The 18,082-nt window shown below is 36.1% G+C and overlaps 1 protein-coding gene across 7 annotated transcripts in view; it reads right to left on the bottom strand.

Annotated features, from left to right (window-relative positions):
- Positions 1–18,082, bottom strand: part of DAB1 (DAB adaptor protein 1) — a 1,320,323-nt gene that overhangs the window by 738,769 nt on the left and 563,472 nt on the right. For all 7 annotated transcript variants that reach the window (XM_074265817.1, XM_074265819.1, XM_074265820.1 and 4 more), the window contains exon 3: positions 556–627. The gene's annotated coding sequence lies outside the window, so the exon portion shown is untranslated. The remainder of the gene's footprint in view (positions 1–555; positions 628–18,082) is intronic.

Below are 18,082 nucleotides of genomic sequence, written 5' to 3'. Positions count from 1 at the left end.
AAACAAGAGATAGATATTGGATTGAATACTTCTAATTTGTCAAAAGTAGAGGTGTTTCCAATTGGCCAATGCAGGATACATTCCCTCATCATTTTAAGTTCTGAGACACAAAGTATTAACAACCCTATCGCCCTGCTAGTAAATTCCCAAATGGTTTTTGAATATGATGCTATTCATCTTACCAACTAGCAGGCTTTCTCTCCTACCTACCTAGCCCCATTGCTGATGATCATCTTGTTCTTACAGAGTTTACAGATAATACAGAGTTATTGAAAGCAACTCCAGTCTGAACTGCCTTCTTAACTGGCTGAAGACCATCACAAACAGAGCCATCCTACAATAAAAACTCCACACCTAAAAAAAGGAACAACTGATGGAGAAAACTGTTCTCATTTTCACCAGTCACAAACACAAAGCAGACAGGATAAAGCAATTATAGGGGAAGAGACTCCAACAACCTCGAACGAAAGGAAACATGAGGACGAACATCCCCACCTATCTAGGACACATTAAGAAGAAAGTTTCGCATCACTGGAAATGGAAAATGTCAGTTACCTTTGTGCTGTGTGGAAATGTCTCTCGGCCACACAAATCTAATTCTCAATGGCGGTCACCATGTCTTGTTCACTGTTGAAAACAAAGAGCAAAGGAAAAATTAGAAAGGGAGAAAAATGGTTCCACTCAATTAATTGATCATCTAGGAGAGAATTTGCAGTTGGGGATTTTAAGCTGCAAGGCTTATTATGGTGAGTGGGGTGAATTGAAAATATTACCTTGGTGGGCTTCAGATATCCTAGGAATCCCCAAATCTCAGAGTTGGAGGAACAATTAAAGGGCATGCAATAATTATAACCATTACTCTAATTCTAATTATTATTTATATATCATGATAAGATTTCCAACATGTTTTGCATACTTTATCTCATTTGATCCTCACAACAATCCTGTTACAAAGGTGCTATTATCCTCCTTTTATAAATAAGAAAAATGAGGCTGGAAGCTGTCTAGTAATTTGCTTAAGGTCAAAGGTTATAATTAAGAAGTGTCTGACATTGTTCCAATTCAATTCTAAAGGATCACAATATAGCATTTTCACCTTTTTAATCTTGTTTGCTTGCCTTTTTCTCATTTTTTTCTCCTTTTTGGTCTGATTTTTCTTGTGCAGCATGATAAATGGGGAAATACTTATAGAAGAATTGCACACATTTAACATACATTGGATTACTTGCTGTCTAGAGGAAGAGGGTGGGAGGAAGGAAGGGAGAAAAGTTTGGAACATGAGGTTTTGCAGGGGTGAGTGTTGAAAACTATATTTGTATGTATTTTTGAAAATAAAAAAAAAACTGTTGTTAAAAAAACAAACATTTTTTTCTTTCTTTCCTCCAAGCCTGGGTTTCCCTGTATTGTTCAGCTTGGAAATATACTGACTACTGAAGGCCCTATTTCCACTTGTGATCACCATAGGAATTCTGAATTGTTATATTTTCAATATGCATGGTTTGCTCTTCTTGGGAAGTTCTAGAACCCTCCTCTATTGATTCACCATATTGATATTGGACTTAGTTTGGATGACTGATTGGTTTAGCATCCTTCGTCTTAAATCTCAAGCAATCTACCACCCTCAGCCTCCCTGGTAATTGGGATTAAATTAGCATACTATCACAATTGAACAAAATAAGATAAAAATTAAGATACATTTTTATTTCAAAATAAAAAACTAACCATTTTTTAAAAGTTTGTAGACTCTAGATTAAGAACCTAATTTGTTGACTAATATTGAAATATGTTTAAAAAGATTGCACATATATAAACTCTATCAGATTACTTTGCCATCTTGGGGAGGATGGAGGGAAGAAAAGAAGGAAGAAACAAATTTGAAACTCAAAAATCTTAAGAAAGTGGATGTTGAAAACTATTTCACATTCAACTGGAAAAAATAATATACTATTAAGTGAAAAAAAAAAAGATGGAAGGAACTTCAAAAAAAGGAGAAACTAGTTGGAATAAAAATAATCTGTCGTCATGTATAGCAGGCTAGATTTAAAGGTGGATTCAAATTCCACCTCAGACACAGATCAGCTGTATGAGCTTGGGTAAATCAACCAATTCTGTCCTTAGTTTTCTTATCATAAAGCACTGCAATTTTAAATCCACTTCACCGAGCTGATGTGAGTCTCAAATAGGAAACAGTATGCAGAAGACTTTGAACACTGTTAAGATGTTAGTTATTTTTTTAATCATGATTCCAATTGTTGCTCAGTCAAGCTCCATAGCACAAACCTTCATGCTACAAACCACAACTTATCAAGACCTAGACAATTTGACTAGGTGACTTTAAGACACTATTTTAACCACTGCAACTCTCAGTTTCCTAATCTGTAAAATGGGAGGGCTGGAAAATGTGTCCACTGGGGGCTGTTTGATCTTTAGGCTTCTGATCTTGCACACAGCAGGCACTTAATAAATGTTTATTGACTGATTTCACTAAGTAATCAATGCCTTTCTCTCTATCCCTAACCCAAATAAAATGGAGTAAGGAAGTAATGACTTCCCCATCACCAAAAAGCAGAAATGTATAGTAACAGATTCTGTGAGATAAAAAGAATCTAAATGAATATATAATCCACCCATGCACAAAAGAAACCTTATGTACTATAAAAAAAAGAAGTGATCATCCAGACTCCTCATGGAGAGATTTCAAGCAGAACCTAGACATCCATTTGTCAGAAATGTTGTACAAGACATTCTTGTACAGATGGGGAATGAGCAAGATAACTTCAGAAATCCCTGTGCCCTCTGAAATTCCATGATAAAACCTTGGTATTGTGATCAACGAGGTTGCACACTGTGCTGAGAGGCAAAAGATCTGAGTTCAAGCCTTAATTCTGCTGCTAATTATCTATGTTATTTTGCTATTTGGTTAGTTAGGGCTTGCATTTCGTTAGATGTAAAATGAAGGGCTTGGATGAGGTGATCACTAAGGGATCTTGTAACAACATAGCATCATGCTCATTCAGAGAGTTGTCTGTTTTCAAAGTTGTATATAAGAGAACTAAACAGAGTGTCAGTTAGTTTTCATCTGTTATGGCTGGTTGACTCAACACTAAAGGAAAAAAAAATCTGTCATGACTAATTTTAGGTTGGATGTTGTCAGTGATTTTAAAACATCCAATGTAACCTTTCTACATAAAAAGTGAGCAATGAGAAGAAGAAAAGAAGGAAACACGTATTTATCAAATAACTACCACGTGCCAGATAATGTTCTAAGCACTTTACAAATCTTAGCTCCTTGAATTTTCACAATAAATCTTGAAGGTAGCTGCTGCTATTATCTCAACTTGATAGTTGAGGAAACTGAGAAAGATGGTGGTGAAATCACATGCCCAGAATCACAGAAAACAAGTAAATGTGTTGAGACCAGATTTGAATTCAGTTCTTCCTCATATGATAGACAGATAAATGTATAGATACACAGATGATAGAAGATAGAAAGAAAGAAAGGTTATAGTTAGATAGTTGAATGGATGAATAGATGGAAAGAAAGAAAGATAAGGAAGGAAGGAAGGAAGGAAGGAAGGAAGGAAGGAAGGAAGGAAGGAAGGAAGGAAGGAAGGAAGGAAGGAAGGAAGGAAGGAAGGAAGGAAGGAAGGAAGGAAGGAGGGAGGGAGGGAGGGAGGGAGGGAGGGAGGGAGGGAGGGAGGGAGGGAGGGAGGAAGGAAGGAAGGAAGGAAGGAAGGAAGGAAGGAAGGAAGGAAGGAAGGAAGGAAGGAAGGAAGGAAGGAAGGAAAGAAGGAAGGAAGGAAGGAAGGAAGGAAGGAAGGAAGGAAGGAAGGAAACAAGGAAAATCACTGATAGCTACACTCATAAGGAAAGATACACACATAAACAAGCACACACACACATATATTTGGGATATACATACAGTATAACATAATTGCCTTCTTACAAAGAGGAAACAAAGGAGCAATGTATGGAAGAACTTGATAAAATGTGAGTTGTCTCAAAGTGAAATGGACTTTCTTGAATGGTAATGAGTCTGGCATTAATTGATGCTGGATGGATAGTTGTTAGATATATGATGTGGCCAGTCAATCAACAAACGTTTGTTAGGTCCCCATTGTGTGTTGCAAAAAAAGACAAAAGGAGTCCCCCTCTCAAGAAGTTCTTAACCTAATGGGGGAGGGGGAAGGGAACAGTTGCATGTGAATACCTAAGTATAAGATACAATCAGGATAAATAAAAAATAAGCAACAAAAGGATAACATTAAGATATCTTGTGGAAGGTAAAAGGTAGAAAGAAGAGGCAAAAAGTTTCAGGCATGGGGGAAACCAGTGAAAATGCTCAGAGTTGGGAAATAGAAGCTGGTGGAAGAATAGCCAGAAGGCCAGTCACTTGATCACAGAGTATGTGGGGAAGGGAGGAATAAGATGTAAGAAGACAAGAAAGGTATGCTAGGTTAAAAAATTACTCTAAAGGCTGTGAAATTTCAATTTATCCTAGCAGGAATAGGGAAGTATAGATCTTTTTTTGGTATTTGATGGTATTTTTTCCAATTATACATAAAGATAATTTTCAACATTCATTTTTTTGAGCTTTTAATTATCATGCTTTTCTCCTTCCCTACATTTTCCCCTCCACAGAGACAGTAATCTAATATACGTTATGCATGTACATTCATGTTAAACATTTCTATATTAGTAATGTTCTGAAACATGAATCAGAACAAAAGGAAAAAATAACCACGAGAAATAAAAAAGAAAAAAACATAACAAAACAACCAAAAAATGTGAAAGTCTCCTTCAATCTACATTTTCAGATTCCAGAGTTCTTTCTCTAGATTTAGTCAATATTTTTTATCATAAATTCCTTGGAACTGTCTTGGGTCATTGCATTGCCGAGAAGAACTAATCAATTATAGTTGATCATTACACAATTTTGCTGTTACTATGTACTAAGTTCTCCTTGTTTTGCTCACTTCATTTAGCATCAACTCATGGAAGTCTTTCAAGGTTTTTATGAAATCATTCTGCTTGTCATTTCTTATAGCACAATAGTGTTCCATTACATTCATAAAGCATAACTTGTTCGACCATTCCCCAATTAATAAGCATCTTCTCAATTTCTATTTCTTTAGCACCAGAAAAAGAGATGCTTTAAATATTTTTGTATATGTCCTTCCTTTTATCTCTTTTATGATTTCTTTGGGATGTAAAGTTTTGGGGATACCTAATAGTGGTATTGCTGGAGAGTTTTATAGGCATTTGGACATAGTTACAAAATGCTTTCCAGAATGGTTAGTTCACAACTCTACTAAGTACATCGATTTTCCAATTTTTGATATGTTCTCCAACATTTATCCTTTTTCTGTCATGTTAGCCAATCTGATGAATGTGAAGTGGTATCTCAGAGTTGTTTTAATTTGCATTTCTCTAATCAAGAGTGATTTAAGGCACTTTTTTATATGCCTATATATAGGAGCTATGGATCATTGAATGGGGATAGCAGTGATGTGGTCAGACTTTTGCCATAGGAAGATCTATTTGGCAGTTGGATGGAGGGATGGACTGGATTGTACAAAGGGAGGTATGGAGACCAACTAGCTATGTAGTGACAAGCAATCTAACCTTCTTTTGGAAAATTTTCCCTTTGAACTCAGAGGTCACCTGAAACCATCTTGTCTTCTCATCTAATATCACCCTCCAATTCTATAGATGGAGAAACTGAGGTCTCAGGGATATTCAAAGTCATTAAGTGATAGAGTTAAATTGAAGACTAGGTCCTTTTTACTACATATCCAGGTTTATTTTGGTTGAATCTTGATAATTCATCTGGAATTTCTAAGAATATTTTTTATTTTCTTCCCTACTTTGAATATCACCTTCAAAAAGAATAATTAACATCACAATAGTAGTATTCAGTGGGTGGAGATTAACTACTCATAGGATCATAAATTTAGATCTGGAAAAAATCTTAGAGGCCACAAAACTCTACCTTTTACAGATCCAGAAACTGAGGCTTACAGGACTGGGTGACTTATTCAGGGTCATAGCTATCAAAGCATCTGAGATAGATTTTAAATTGGTTCCTACTCCGGTTTTCTCTTGTGTTCATGTGTCTCTTTTGCTATATGATAATATGTTCACTTGGGGCTTGTCTCATATTATTTCTACAGCACTGTAAGGCTTAGGAAATCCTTTCTTCAGGTCAACTGTTTACCCAGAGCAAAATAACTGGAAATGGACAGAGCCATGAGTCAAACCCAAGTCTCTGGGCTTCTAGAAATTTTTCTCTTAGATCAGGTTGCCTGAGTTCCTTTCATCCTTATATGGCTCTATAATATCATCAATGATGACAAATATTTAGCATATTAGTACAAATTACAACTTATGCACATGTAAACAGATTCACATAAGGTTACAATCTGAGCCATATCTAACAAATGAGGATTACAGATGAGACAGGGATCAGTCCTGGAAGATTTCATGCAAGAAAGCTCATTTGATTATGGATATGGATACAACATGGAGAGATGGGTAAGAGCATTTCAAGGATAGAAAGAGTATGAAGGAAAATGAGATTGCATAAATAAATCATGTGGATGCTCCACATCTATGTATCATCTCACTACTCCAAACTTAATCTGAGAGTCTAGGACTATATCAAATCACAAGATTACAGTTTTAGCCTTGGAAGGGATCTCATAGGCCATCTTGTCTCATCTAATATTATCCTTCAGTTCTATAGATGGAGAAACCAAGAAGGTCTCAGAGATATTCAAAGTCATTAAGTGATAGAGTTAAAAATTTAAGACTAGGTCCTTTTCACTACAAATCCAGACTTTATTTGGGATGAATCTTGGTAAACATCAACAGCCATACAATATGGCATAGTGCATATATAGTGTTAGTATATACACATGCATGTGTGTACTTACATACATGTATATTTGTATACACACACCTGGTATATCTATAATACATACATGTACACACACATATATATGTATTTGTTAGATAAATATGTGTACACACATATGGTATTAGTCATAGAATCAAGAAAACACAGATTTAAATCTCACTTTGAACTCTTTTTACCTGTCATCTCGAACAAGTTATTTCAATTTTCTGAGCCTTAGTTTCCTTATCTATAAAATAAGTGAATTGGATTAAATGGTCTCTTCCAAGTCTAAGGCTATGATCCTGTGTATTCCTACCAGATTTCTATGGGATTTCTACAATGGCTGTTTCTAAAAGCGGAGAAGTCACTGGAAAGATTTTTTTTTTGGGGGGGGTGATATAATGATTCCTCCTTCTCGTCCCTTCTTGGTGAACTCATGTCTCCTCACACTGGTGTGGCCCTGTCCCATGTCCTGCTTGAGCTGTCATGTGTGTCTGATTATTAGAATAAAGTTCAGCCAAGCAGACAGCGGAGCTGCTGACAGAGCTCTCAGCCATTGGGGGCACCAGCCATAAACTACCCTAAATGGAGTATGCTACTAAATTGTCTTGTTAATTAGTTTATTATTTCATTGTAGAGACCAAATGCATAAATGAAATTAACAGCCCCTGGGCAGTGAGCTTGGCAAGAGAAATAAAATTATTTCTCAGGTCATTGCCTTAAACACAGACATTTTATACTAGGATAATGTTAACATAAGAAAAGTAAATTTTAAAATCTTTCTGATAGGAAGTCAGTAGAGCTGATCAGATGAGTAATTAATATAGATTATATGGCCATGTTCAACAGAGATGACAAGGGTAAAATAAGTAGAATCCTAGAGTCCTAGCTTTGGAAGGGACTTTAGAGATCGAGTCCAATCTCCCTCCCACTGCAGGAACTCATCTGCTCCTTCAGTATCCTATACAAATATTTATCTAAGAATCTTCTTAAATATCTCTAATGACAGGAATCTCACTACCTCACATAACTTCTTGTTGTAGTTATTATAGTAACTTAAGAGTCAGAGAATGTGAATGAGGATGAGTGGAGATGGTCAAATCAGGCTCCCAGCTAAGTATACTTCCTTGGAGAAATAGCTGCCTGACCTTTGAGACAGTCGTTATTATGAATGAATAAATGAGATAAAGGAGCAAATGAATTCTGGGCCAGTGCTCAGTTTTTGCTAAGGGAAAGAGAAATTTCTTTGTTCAGATATGACTCAAGGCCTTAGAACATTTGCCCTACCCAGAAAACACCTTGCTCTGGGGGAACAGAGAAGGGCTCTACCTGACTGGAACAAGAAATAGCCCAAAGGATCGATCGCATCTTTCAGTTTGAAACAATTCATCCCTTCAGCACCATCCTTCAAATTTACCTCAAGTCTGGTGTGAGCTAAGTAGTCTGTTAGCTATTCCTCCAGTCAATTAGCAAACATTTCTGAATGACTTGCCATATGCCAGGCTCTGCACAGACCCTGCCCTTCCACTGGGGAGATGCAGCAGGAAAGGCAATTCAAAATTATGCAAAGTTATTTTAAGAGACAGAGACCCCAAACAAGTGTAAGAAAGGCCTTCCTTGAGGTGGGGAAGTGGGAGGAAGGTGCACCTGAGCTGTGTTTTGAGGGAAGCTAATGATGCTAAGAGGTGATCTGGCAACCTGTTATTCCTGGGTCTCCTTCCATTGGCTAGCACATAAAGCTGTCATGTTCTGTCTCCTCACTTCTACCTCTCAGCTTTCCTGATTTCCTTGAAAAAATCAGCTCAAACTCTATTCTAGTTTTCCCACTGCTAGCCTTCCTTCTGTTATCACTTCCTATGTACTCTGTTATGTTTTGTGTGTACCTAATTGCATGTCTTCATCAAACTGGGAGCTTGCAAGAGCAGTTGGTCAACTAGCACTTATTAAATAATGTTAATCACCTAATGAAGGGCGATTCAATCCCTGTTCTTGAAGAGCCATATTTTCATGCAGTAGACAACATGCAACAAATTGCAGAGAGCATAAATGGAAGACCCTCAGACAGAAAGCACAAGGAATAAGTGGGACGTAGCCTTTAAACTTTTTATTATAACTCTGTGGGTTCCATACTTGGGCTGAAGCAATATTTATAACTATCTGAGCCCATTCTGAATTTTCCCACCTCCATCCCTTTGCTCACACAGAATCTTTTGAACTGCATGCCCACATAGCCATTCTCAACCCTACCACATCTATCCATCAGACTCAAATATGAGTTCTTCCGTTCCCTGAGGCCCCAAGCCTGATTGATTCCTGTTTCCATCCAGTAATTCATTTGAATAATTCTATTTTGTAGCATTGTTATCTGTGTGAATGACAGGCAGCATTATATAGTTAATAGAGAGCTGGATGCAGAATACAGAGCTAGAACACAGAAGACTCAGATTGAAATGATTCCCAAATTCCTTGCAAGCTATGTGAAGTCACTTAATCTTTCTGAATTTTAGAGAATTTTCTGAAATAGATCTACTAAAGTTTATACTGGGTAGATGCCATTTTCACACCCACAAAACCACAGATTCTTGACATCTCTGTGTACATGTACATCTCCCCTCTCAGACTGGCCACAAGTGATGAATTTTTCAGCCATAGGAAGTCTGAGGCTCATTTGCAGAGGGGCTATGGTCTGTATCAGGGAAGGGAATACCCACCCCAAGCAAACCAGAGATCCTTGAAGTTGTGAAATATATTACAGGGAGCCTTGTCACATGCAATTGCTACATATTGTAAATATGCCCATGTTAACTATGGCTGAACGTCTTCCCCTCTCAATATTTTCTGCCATATGTTAACCAATTTCCATATTTTCTCAATGTAGGATTCAAGGCATGTTGAGATCTATTGCTTCCCGCTTCCCAGCAATATAAACAACCACAATGAAGTTTCACTTGTATATCTTTATAATAATGTGGCGTGTATTCTGGCTAATATTAAATACTTTGAGAAGGCATTGCTAAGGCCAATTAAATAGGTTTCTAATGAAAACAAATGAGCAGGAACAGAGAGAGACAAAAGGCAGCAATCAGAATACCTTGCTCAATTCTCAAGGGTCAATTCTTAATATAAATGTAAATGCAGGGAAAAAAAAAAAGTTGGGAGGAGAGTGGAATCAAATGAATTTTCATGCTGGACGTTCGAGGACCAATATCTCAGAGTCCTCGGGCCCACCTGCAAGATTCAGTCACACACATGGGAAGAAGCCTGATCTTACAACACTAACAGTCATGGGAATGGTTTTTATTACAAGAATAATAATAGGGATTGATTGAGATAATGGGAGACAAGAATAAAAATGCAACTTCTCATGGCTGGTTGCAAAAATGTAGTGCCTCCTGAATACATAGAAAGGCATGTTCAGGTGGGTGGAATAATGTCACCAGATGCTTGCCATCTTTAATAGAGTAGCACATGATAAATCTTCTTATTACAAACTCCCTACTTCAAATATTCTTGCACACTGAATGAATAAACTGAAAGCCAAAAATTAACATCTGATGTTCACCAATGAGTCATAAAAATGCTCATAAAATACATACTCATAGAAAATTAAATATATATTTAAATAGAATACTAATTCTTTTTATCTATATTATTGTATTTTCTTTTTTTGGAAAATATAATAGTATTTCATCATTCAAAATATATTTTTCAACATTCACCTTTGTAAAACCTTGTATTCTAGGGTTTTTTCCCCTTTCTCTCTTCCCGCCCTCCCCCCCAGATAGCAAGAAATCCAATCTAGGTTAACCATGTGCAGATCTTCTAAACATTTTTCCATATTCATCATGCTGTGCAAAAAAAAAAAAAAATCAGATTAAAAGAAAAAAATCATGAGGGGAAAAAAACCAAGCAAACAAGTAACAACAAAAAAATGAAAATACTATGCTTTGATCCACATAGAAGACTAATTCTTATAACCTTCAAATGATATAGAAAGAATAGTCTTTAAAAAGTAGTGGCTCTATTGGAAAAAATAAATTGCATAAGATAAGACAAAGTATGTGAGAGTCCTATTGTCCTGTCCCTTAGTGGAGTTTGTCTGAAGATAACTTCAGTGATAATGGAGAAAAGAGACTAATCCAAGACTATTCAGTACTTTCAAAAAACCCAGTATTGTATCCTCTTGTCCGATAGTCTGCCAAACATTAAATAGACAATAACAATAGTGAAATGGTGACCTTTCTCTCCAGAGACTGTTTCAAAATATGAAAATAATAATTATGATGATAATATAAAATAATAATAATAACAACAGTAATATCAGCCAGGAGATGCAGTGGCCAGAGTTCTAGGCTAAGAGTCAAGAAGTTGTCATTTGGGCATTTCAGTCCTGTCCTATTCTTCATGATCCCTTTTGGGTTTTCTTGCCATTTCCTTTTCAGGCAAAAAGACTTAAATTACTTGCTCAGGGTCACAAAGCTGTAAAGTATCTAAGGGCAGATTTGAACTCAGATCTCCCGACTTCAGGCCCAGTGTCCAGAGTTAGGAAAAGCTGAATCTAAATCTGGTTTCAAACACTCGCTAGCTGTACGACCCCAAATAAGTCAATTAAACTCTTCCTCATCTGTAAAATGAGGATAATAACAGCATTTACCTCTTATGCTTATTGGGAAGATCAAATGGGATATTTATGAAGTATTTAGCACAGAGTCTGAAAATAGTGCTTAGCTGATGCTCATTTGAAATTTTAATAATTATGATTATTGAAAATAAGATTACATATATATATATTATATATATATAATTTCAATAATTATATAATTATGTCTTTGTGAGATATACGGTTCTTTCTGTGAGTATTTTCTTATCTGATGTTTTTTTTTTCCATCTCTTCATTTGTCTTTCAAACCCCAAATCTTTTCATTTTCTCTGTCACCTACTATTTCTCACCCTTAATTTTCCAGCTCACATTCCCTGTGGTGACTCTACTCTCTTCAACCAGTGGATGAGCTAGTTCAACCGTGCTCTGTCCTCTATGTATGAGTGTCTCATTCTCTTGCCTTATTGAAGATCTGGCCCTGCTAAACTTCAGTCTGGGATCATTCCCGCCATCTGTCTCCTCTCTTTGCTCATGTACTGCTGAACAAAGGAGAAAATCATAAAACCAAGCTGCCAAGTCTAATACAAATTTGTTACATAATTTTGATTGGGCCCTCACCATGAAAAGGAAATAATTCTACCCCTCCCTAGTCAATTCACTAGCTCATTCACCAGGGTTTTCTAAACCATTTCATCCATCTTTCAATACTTTCATAGCTCCCTGTCTCCCTCCCTTCACTTTACATCTTTTCATCACATTTCACTCAAAAAATGGAGGCCAGTTGCTGAAAGCTCCATCCTCTTTCCTCTTCATTTCACAACAATCAGATGCTGCCTTCTGTCACTGTCTTGTTCTATGCCCCTGACTCAAATAATCAAGCGGCCCTTCTGCTTACCAAGGCAAGCCCCCTATGTGAACCAGTGAATCCACTCCTTCCCATCTTCCTGTCTTCTCCAGATTACTGCCTCTAAGATTCCCATTCTTTCACTTATTTTTAATCTTTCCTTTTCTTCTGGTTGCTTCCCTATTGCCTATAAAAGGTCCATGTGTCTCCCATCTACTTTACCTCCTCCCCCAAAAAAAAAGGCTTCTCCTTGATCCATCTCCACCCAGTATCATCCCATAGCTCTATTCTCTGTTGTGGCCAAGCTCCTTCATAAGGCAGTCTAAGATTGATGATTGATTTCCTTTCCTCTCCCTCTCTTACCTTTCTTCAATCTGTCTTCAGACCTCATTCAACTGTAAATGTTCTGTCCAAAGTTAATGAAGATTTCTTAAGTATCAACTCAAATAGCCTTTTATTCAGTCTTCATCCTTCTCAATCTCTTTGCAGCTTTTGAAACTGTTCACCTTCTCTTTGATACTCTTGTCTCTAGGTTTCCATGGCACTACTCTCTCTAGGTCCTTCCCCTATCTGTCCAACTGCTCCTTCTCCGTCTCCTTTGCTAGCTCTTCATCCAGCTTATGCCCAGTAACCATGACCCTCTTCTTTTCTCCCTCTAATTATTTTGTTTAGACAAAATATGAATGAATTTGATCATCTCTATTTATTAATTCTCAAATCTACTTTTCAAATACTCTCTCCTAACTTCCAGACTCACATCCCCAGGATATTCCAAAGACATTTCAAACTCAACACACCCCAAATTGAATTCATTTCTCACTCCCCATCCCAGTCATCCTCTCTCTCTAACTTTCTTATTATGGTTGAAGACACACCAGGCTCATATTTTAGATATAATTCTCCCTCATTCCCCTCCCTCCCAATATCTAATGTCTTGTGATTTCCTCAGGATCCTATCTTTATAATATCTCTTCTTTGACACTGTCTCAACTCTGGTGTAGAATTTCATTGTCTCATGTTTGTACTACTGCAGTGGAAAGATAGTCCAAGAGGCAGAGGCATTTTTTTTTGCAAAGTTAAAGCTATTATCTATTACATGAAAAACCTCTTAACAATGAATGATATATAAAACCTGATCTTGCCTAAACCTAAACCATCCATTTGGAAGACCAGTGGCATTTTCCCCCTGAAACCCCAAGGCCCCATTTAGTAAAAAGAAATATTTCTAATACCTAAGAGAGTCTTTTGGATCTTAAAGGTATTAATGGAATTCTGTGAGACTGCTGTCATTGAAATAGGGTTGAATTGCCTAGTCAGTATCCCAGTATCCTTTGAGGTTTCTTTGCCTACCTAACTCAATTATATTTCAGCGATGCAAATATTTTGCATCTTAAAAGAATCCTTCTTATTATGGGGATCAAGTACAATTTTAGTCCAAATGCTTTGACTAGTTCAGAACAGCTCACAATGTAATGCCAGACCTAGATATCACGACGATTTCCTTCCTGCACTATTATCTCATATATGTATTCAAACTGTCATAAGCACAATCCACACCGCAATTTGTTATTTGAAAGATTCTTTGCTGGATTCTGGGCATCATCAAATTATTCTGGCCCCCTCATGATACATTTTGTCCTCAGTTCTCTACTATACCCATTGGGATCATTCTAATTGGCTACGCGATATTCCATAGGGTTAAATTAATTTATATGAACCTCACAGGTGGACAGCTGTCCAGCAGTATACACCTGCAGCTGTTCAACACAATAACCTGACAATCAGATTTTCTTCCAGGAAAAAAATAAATTTTTAATAATGCTACCCATTTTCAGACTGGCAAAACACATGATGTGATTTCTGTATGGCATGGTTATGATAGAAGTGTCTTCTGAGGAGGAGTGTCATTTTCTAAGTCAAGGCCCTGTCCTGCCACATTTTTTAAGAACAACATGACATGGAAAAATATTTAATAGGATTTGGCTACAGGCAAAATGTCTGAAAAAAAAAAAAAGGCAGAGGATTCCAGAGAATCTATACTTGGTTTAGGCATTGGAGCTGAGAATTTACTAGATTTGAAAGCTGTAAGACAATATATGATTCAAAAAATATAATTCTCTGAAGTGTGACTATAGTGTTATAGTTATTATTCCATGTAGATGAAATATGGAAAAGATCTGAAATCATCTTTATATTTATCCTGCAATCCAATTCATTTCATTTAATTTGATGCAGTCAAATCAAGATGTATTTGAAAGAAAATGTGCTGCTGCAGAAGGAATAGCAGATTGGAGCTAGGAAGAATTGGGGTTTGCATCCTGGCTGCTGACGCTGGAGTCCTGGGTCTTGGGTTCAAAACTTGATTTGGCTTCTTGGGATTTCTGTTGCATTACTTACACCTTGCTTAGCCTTGGGCAACTCATAGAATATAAACTTCATGGGCAAGGAAGGCTTGAATTTTGTCTTTTTTTTTTTTCCTTTACTCTTTGCATCACTAATGGCTAACACCATATTTGACACATGGAAGGCACCTGGAATGGTTGTTAAATGAATATTAGATGAGAGAATGAATTTCCTTATCACTCAGGATTTCAGTTTACTCATCTAAAAAAATGGAAACACTGAGTAAGGTTTTTTTTTGGGTTTTTTTTTAGGTTATTTTCAGCTCCCAGTCTATGAAGCTATGATCTTCTAATTATCCTAAAATAATTTTGTATGTACTCTATTATCATTATTATTATTTTCTGAGGCAATTGGTGTTAAGTGACTTGCCCAGGGTCACACAGCTAGGAAGTATTAAATGTCTCAGGTTAGATTTGAACTCAGATCTTCCAGAGTTTAGGGCTGGTGCTCTATCCTATACTCTATTATTTATGTTAACCTCCCTTGACTCCCCGTTGGTATATAAACTAACACCCTGAGGGCCCTGCTACTATTTGTCTTTTTGTATATTTTCATCACATATGTATTAAATATATGTTTGATATTATCATCAATGAGTTGCTTTCCTGCTCTGAAACTCAGTTTCCTTATCTGTAAAATGCAGTACATAGTACTTGAAATTTTATCATTAAACATAGTTCTCATGAGGAACAAATGAATCACTATGTGTCAAAATACTTTGTAACTACATACACAATAGTAATGCAGATATTATTCACAACAGATAGCGTCCTCCATCAGAGCCAGGAAGGATCTTAGAATTCATTTAGGGGAAGCAGAGTCAAGGTGGCAAAGTAAAGACAGAGATTCATCTGAACTATCCCCCAAAACTCTTCATTTGACATTCTCTGAAAAGAGTTTGTGATGTTGCATCCACAACCCTCCAAAACAGAGCCCTACTTTAACAAAGAGTTAAATGCTGGGTAATAGGCTGGGAAAATGAGCAAATGACAGAAAAAGATTCTGACCATAGAAAGTTACTATGGTGACAAAATATACACTTGGAAGAAGATAATAAAGTCAAAGCTTCTATATCTAAAGCTTCCAAGAAAAATAAGAATTGGTCTCAGTCCATGGAAGAGCTCAAGAAGAATTTAGAAAATAAATTAGGAGAGATAGAGAAAAAATTGTGAAGAGAAATGAGAGTGATGCAAAAGGAAGTACAAAAAGCTAATGAGAAGAATGCCTTAAATAGCAAAAATGGTCAAATGGGAAAGGAGGCACAAAAACTCACTAAGGAAAACAATTTCTTAAAAAAAAATTAGATTTGAGGAAATTAAAGCTAATGACTATGAGAAATCAAGAAACAATAAAAACCCCAAAAGGATGAAAAAACAAAGTAATGTAAAATATCTCTTCGGAGAGACAAATAACCTATAAGATAGTTCCAGAAGAGGTAATTAAAAAAAAATAAAATTGGACTACTTGAAAGCCATGAAGTAAAAAAGCCTAGACATCATATTTCAAGAAATTGTAAAGGAAAACTGTCCTGATATTCTAGAACCAGAGAGTCAAGTAGAAATCAAAAGAATACACTGATCACTTTCCCAAAGAGATCCAAGATGAAAACTCCCAGGAATATTATAGCCAGATTCTAGAACTCCCAATTCAAGGTGAAAATAAGACAAATATCTACATTAGAGGATGAGAGATCTTGAAACATGATGTACAGGAGAAAAAAGGAGCCAAGATTATTACCAAGAATCACCTGCCAAGCCAAATTGAGTATAATCCTTCAGGGGAAAAGGAGGATATTCAAGGAAATAAAGGACTTTCAAACATTTGTGATGAAAAGACCAGAGCCAAAGAGAAAATTTGACTTTCAAATACAGATTTCAAGAGAAGCATAAGGGAATAATCAGGAAAGCAAAATCATAAAGGATCTAATAAAGTTAATCTCTTTATATTCCTTCATGGGAGGATATACATACATATATATATATATATATATATATATATATATACACAGGAGGGCATGGGTTTGAGTTGAATGTGAAGGCATGATATCTCAAATAATAAAATTAAAGGGTGAGAAATGTGGTGGGAGAAAGAAAAAAAAAGAGATTAAATGATATATAAATTATCTGACATAAAAGAGGCAAGAAACAGCTTTTTACAGTAGATGGAAAGAGAGCAAGGGGGTGGCAAGTGAACCTTACTTTTATCAGAATTGGCTCAAAGAGGAAATAGCATACAAACTCAATTTGGATATTCAAATTTATCTTACCTTGCAGGAAAGTAGTAGGGAAGAGGATATGAGAAAAGCGGAGGGTGACAAAAGAGAGGGAATATTGGAGGGGGACTGTTCAGAAGCAAAACACTTTTGAGGAAAGACAGAGTGAAAGGAGAGAAAGAATAGAATAAACAGGAGGAAATAGTTAGCAATAGTAATTGTAAAAAGAATTTTGAAGCACATTTCTTTGATGAAGGTCTCCTTTCTCAAATGTATAGGAACTGAATCAAATTTATAAAAAATAAGATGTATAATCCAAATGATAAATGATCAAAAAATATGAACAGTTTTCATATTAACTAATCAGGTTATTTCTAGCCATATTAAAAAATACTTTAACTCATTATTGACTGAAGAAATGCAAATTAAATCAATTCTGAGGTACTACCTCATACCTATTAGACTAGATAATGGACCAGAAAAGGAAAATGACAAATATCCAAAGGAATGTGTGTGTGAGAGGGAAATGAGACATTAATGCATTGTTTGTGGAATTGTGAACAGATTCAACCATTCTGTTGAGCAATTAGAACTATGCCCAAAAGGCAACAAAATCTGCATGTCCTTTGACTTAACAATACCTCTATTAAGCATGTATCTCAAAAGAGATTAACAAAAGAAAAGGAACTATATATATATACAACAATATTTCTAGTCACTCTCTTCTCAGGGTAAAGAATTGGAAATTGAGGGAAGACTCATCAACTGGAGAATGACCAAATAAATTGTGATATGCGATTATGGTGTAATAGTATTGTTCTTTAAGAAATGATGAGCAGGATGTTCTCAGAAAAAACTCAGAATTTCTCCATGAGCTCATGCAAAGTGCAATATACAGTGTACAAAATAGTAGCAATGTTCTGAGATGATCATGATTATTTTAGCTATTCTCAATTATACTATGATCTAAGACTGCTCTGAAGAACTTATGATGAAAAATGCTATCCATACCCAGAGGGGGAAAATGGTTGTGTCTAAATATGGATTGAAGCATGCTGTTTTTTACTCTATCTTTTATTGTGCTTTTTTTTTTTTTTTTTTTTTTTTGAGGCGGGGCAGAGGGGA

The sequence above is a fragment of the Sminthopsis crassicaudata genome, chromosome 4 (genome assembly GCF_048593235.1).
Source record: "Sminthopsis crassicaudata isolate SCR6 chromosome 4, ASM4859323v1, whole genome shotgun sequence".
Taxonomy (NCBI): Eukaryota; Metazoa; Chordata; class Mammalia; order Dasyuromorphia; family Dasyuridae; genus Sminthopsis; species Sminthopsis crassicaudata.
This window is presented reverse-complemented; position numbering and strand designations above follow the sequence as displayed.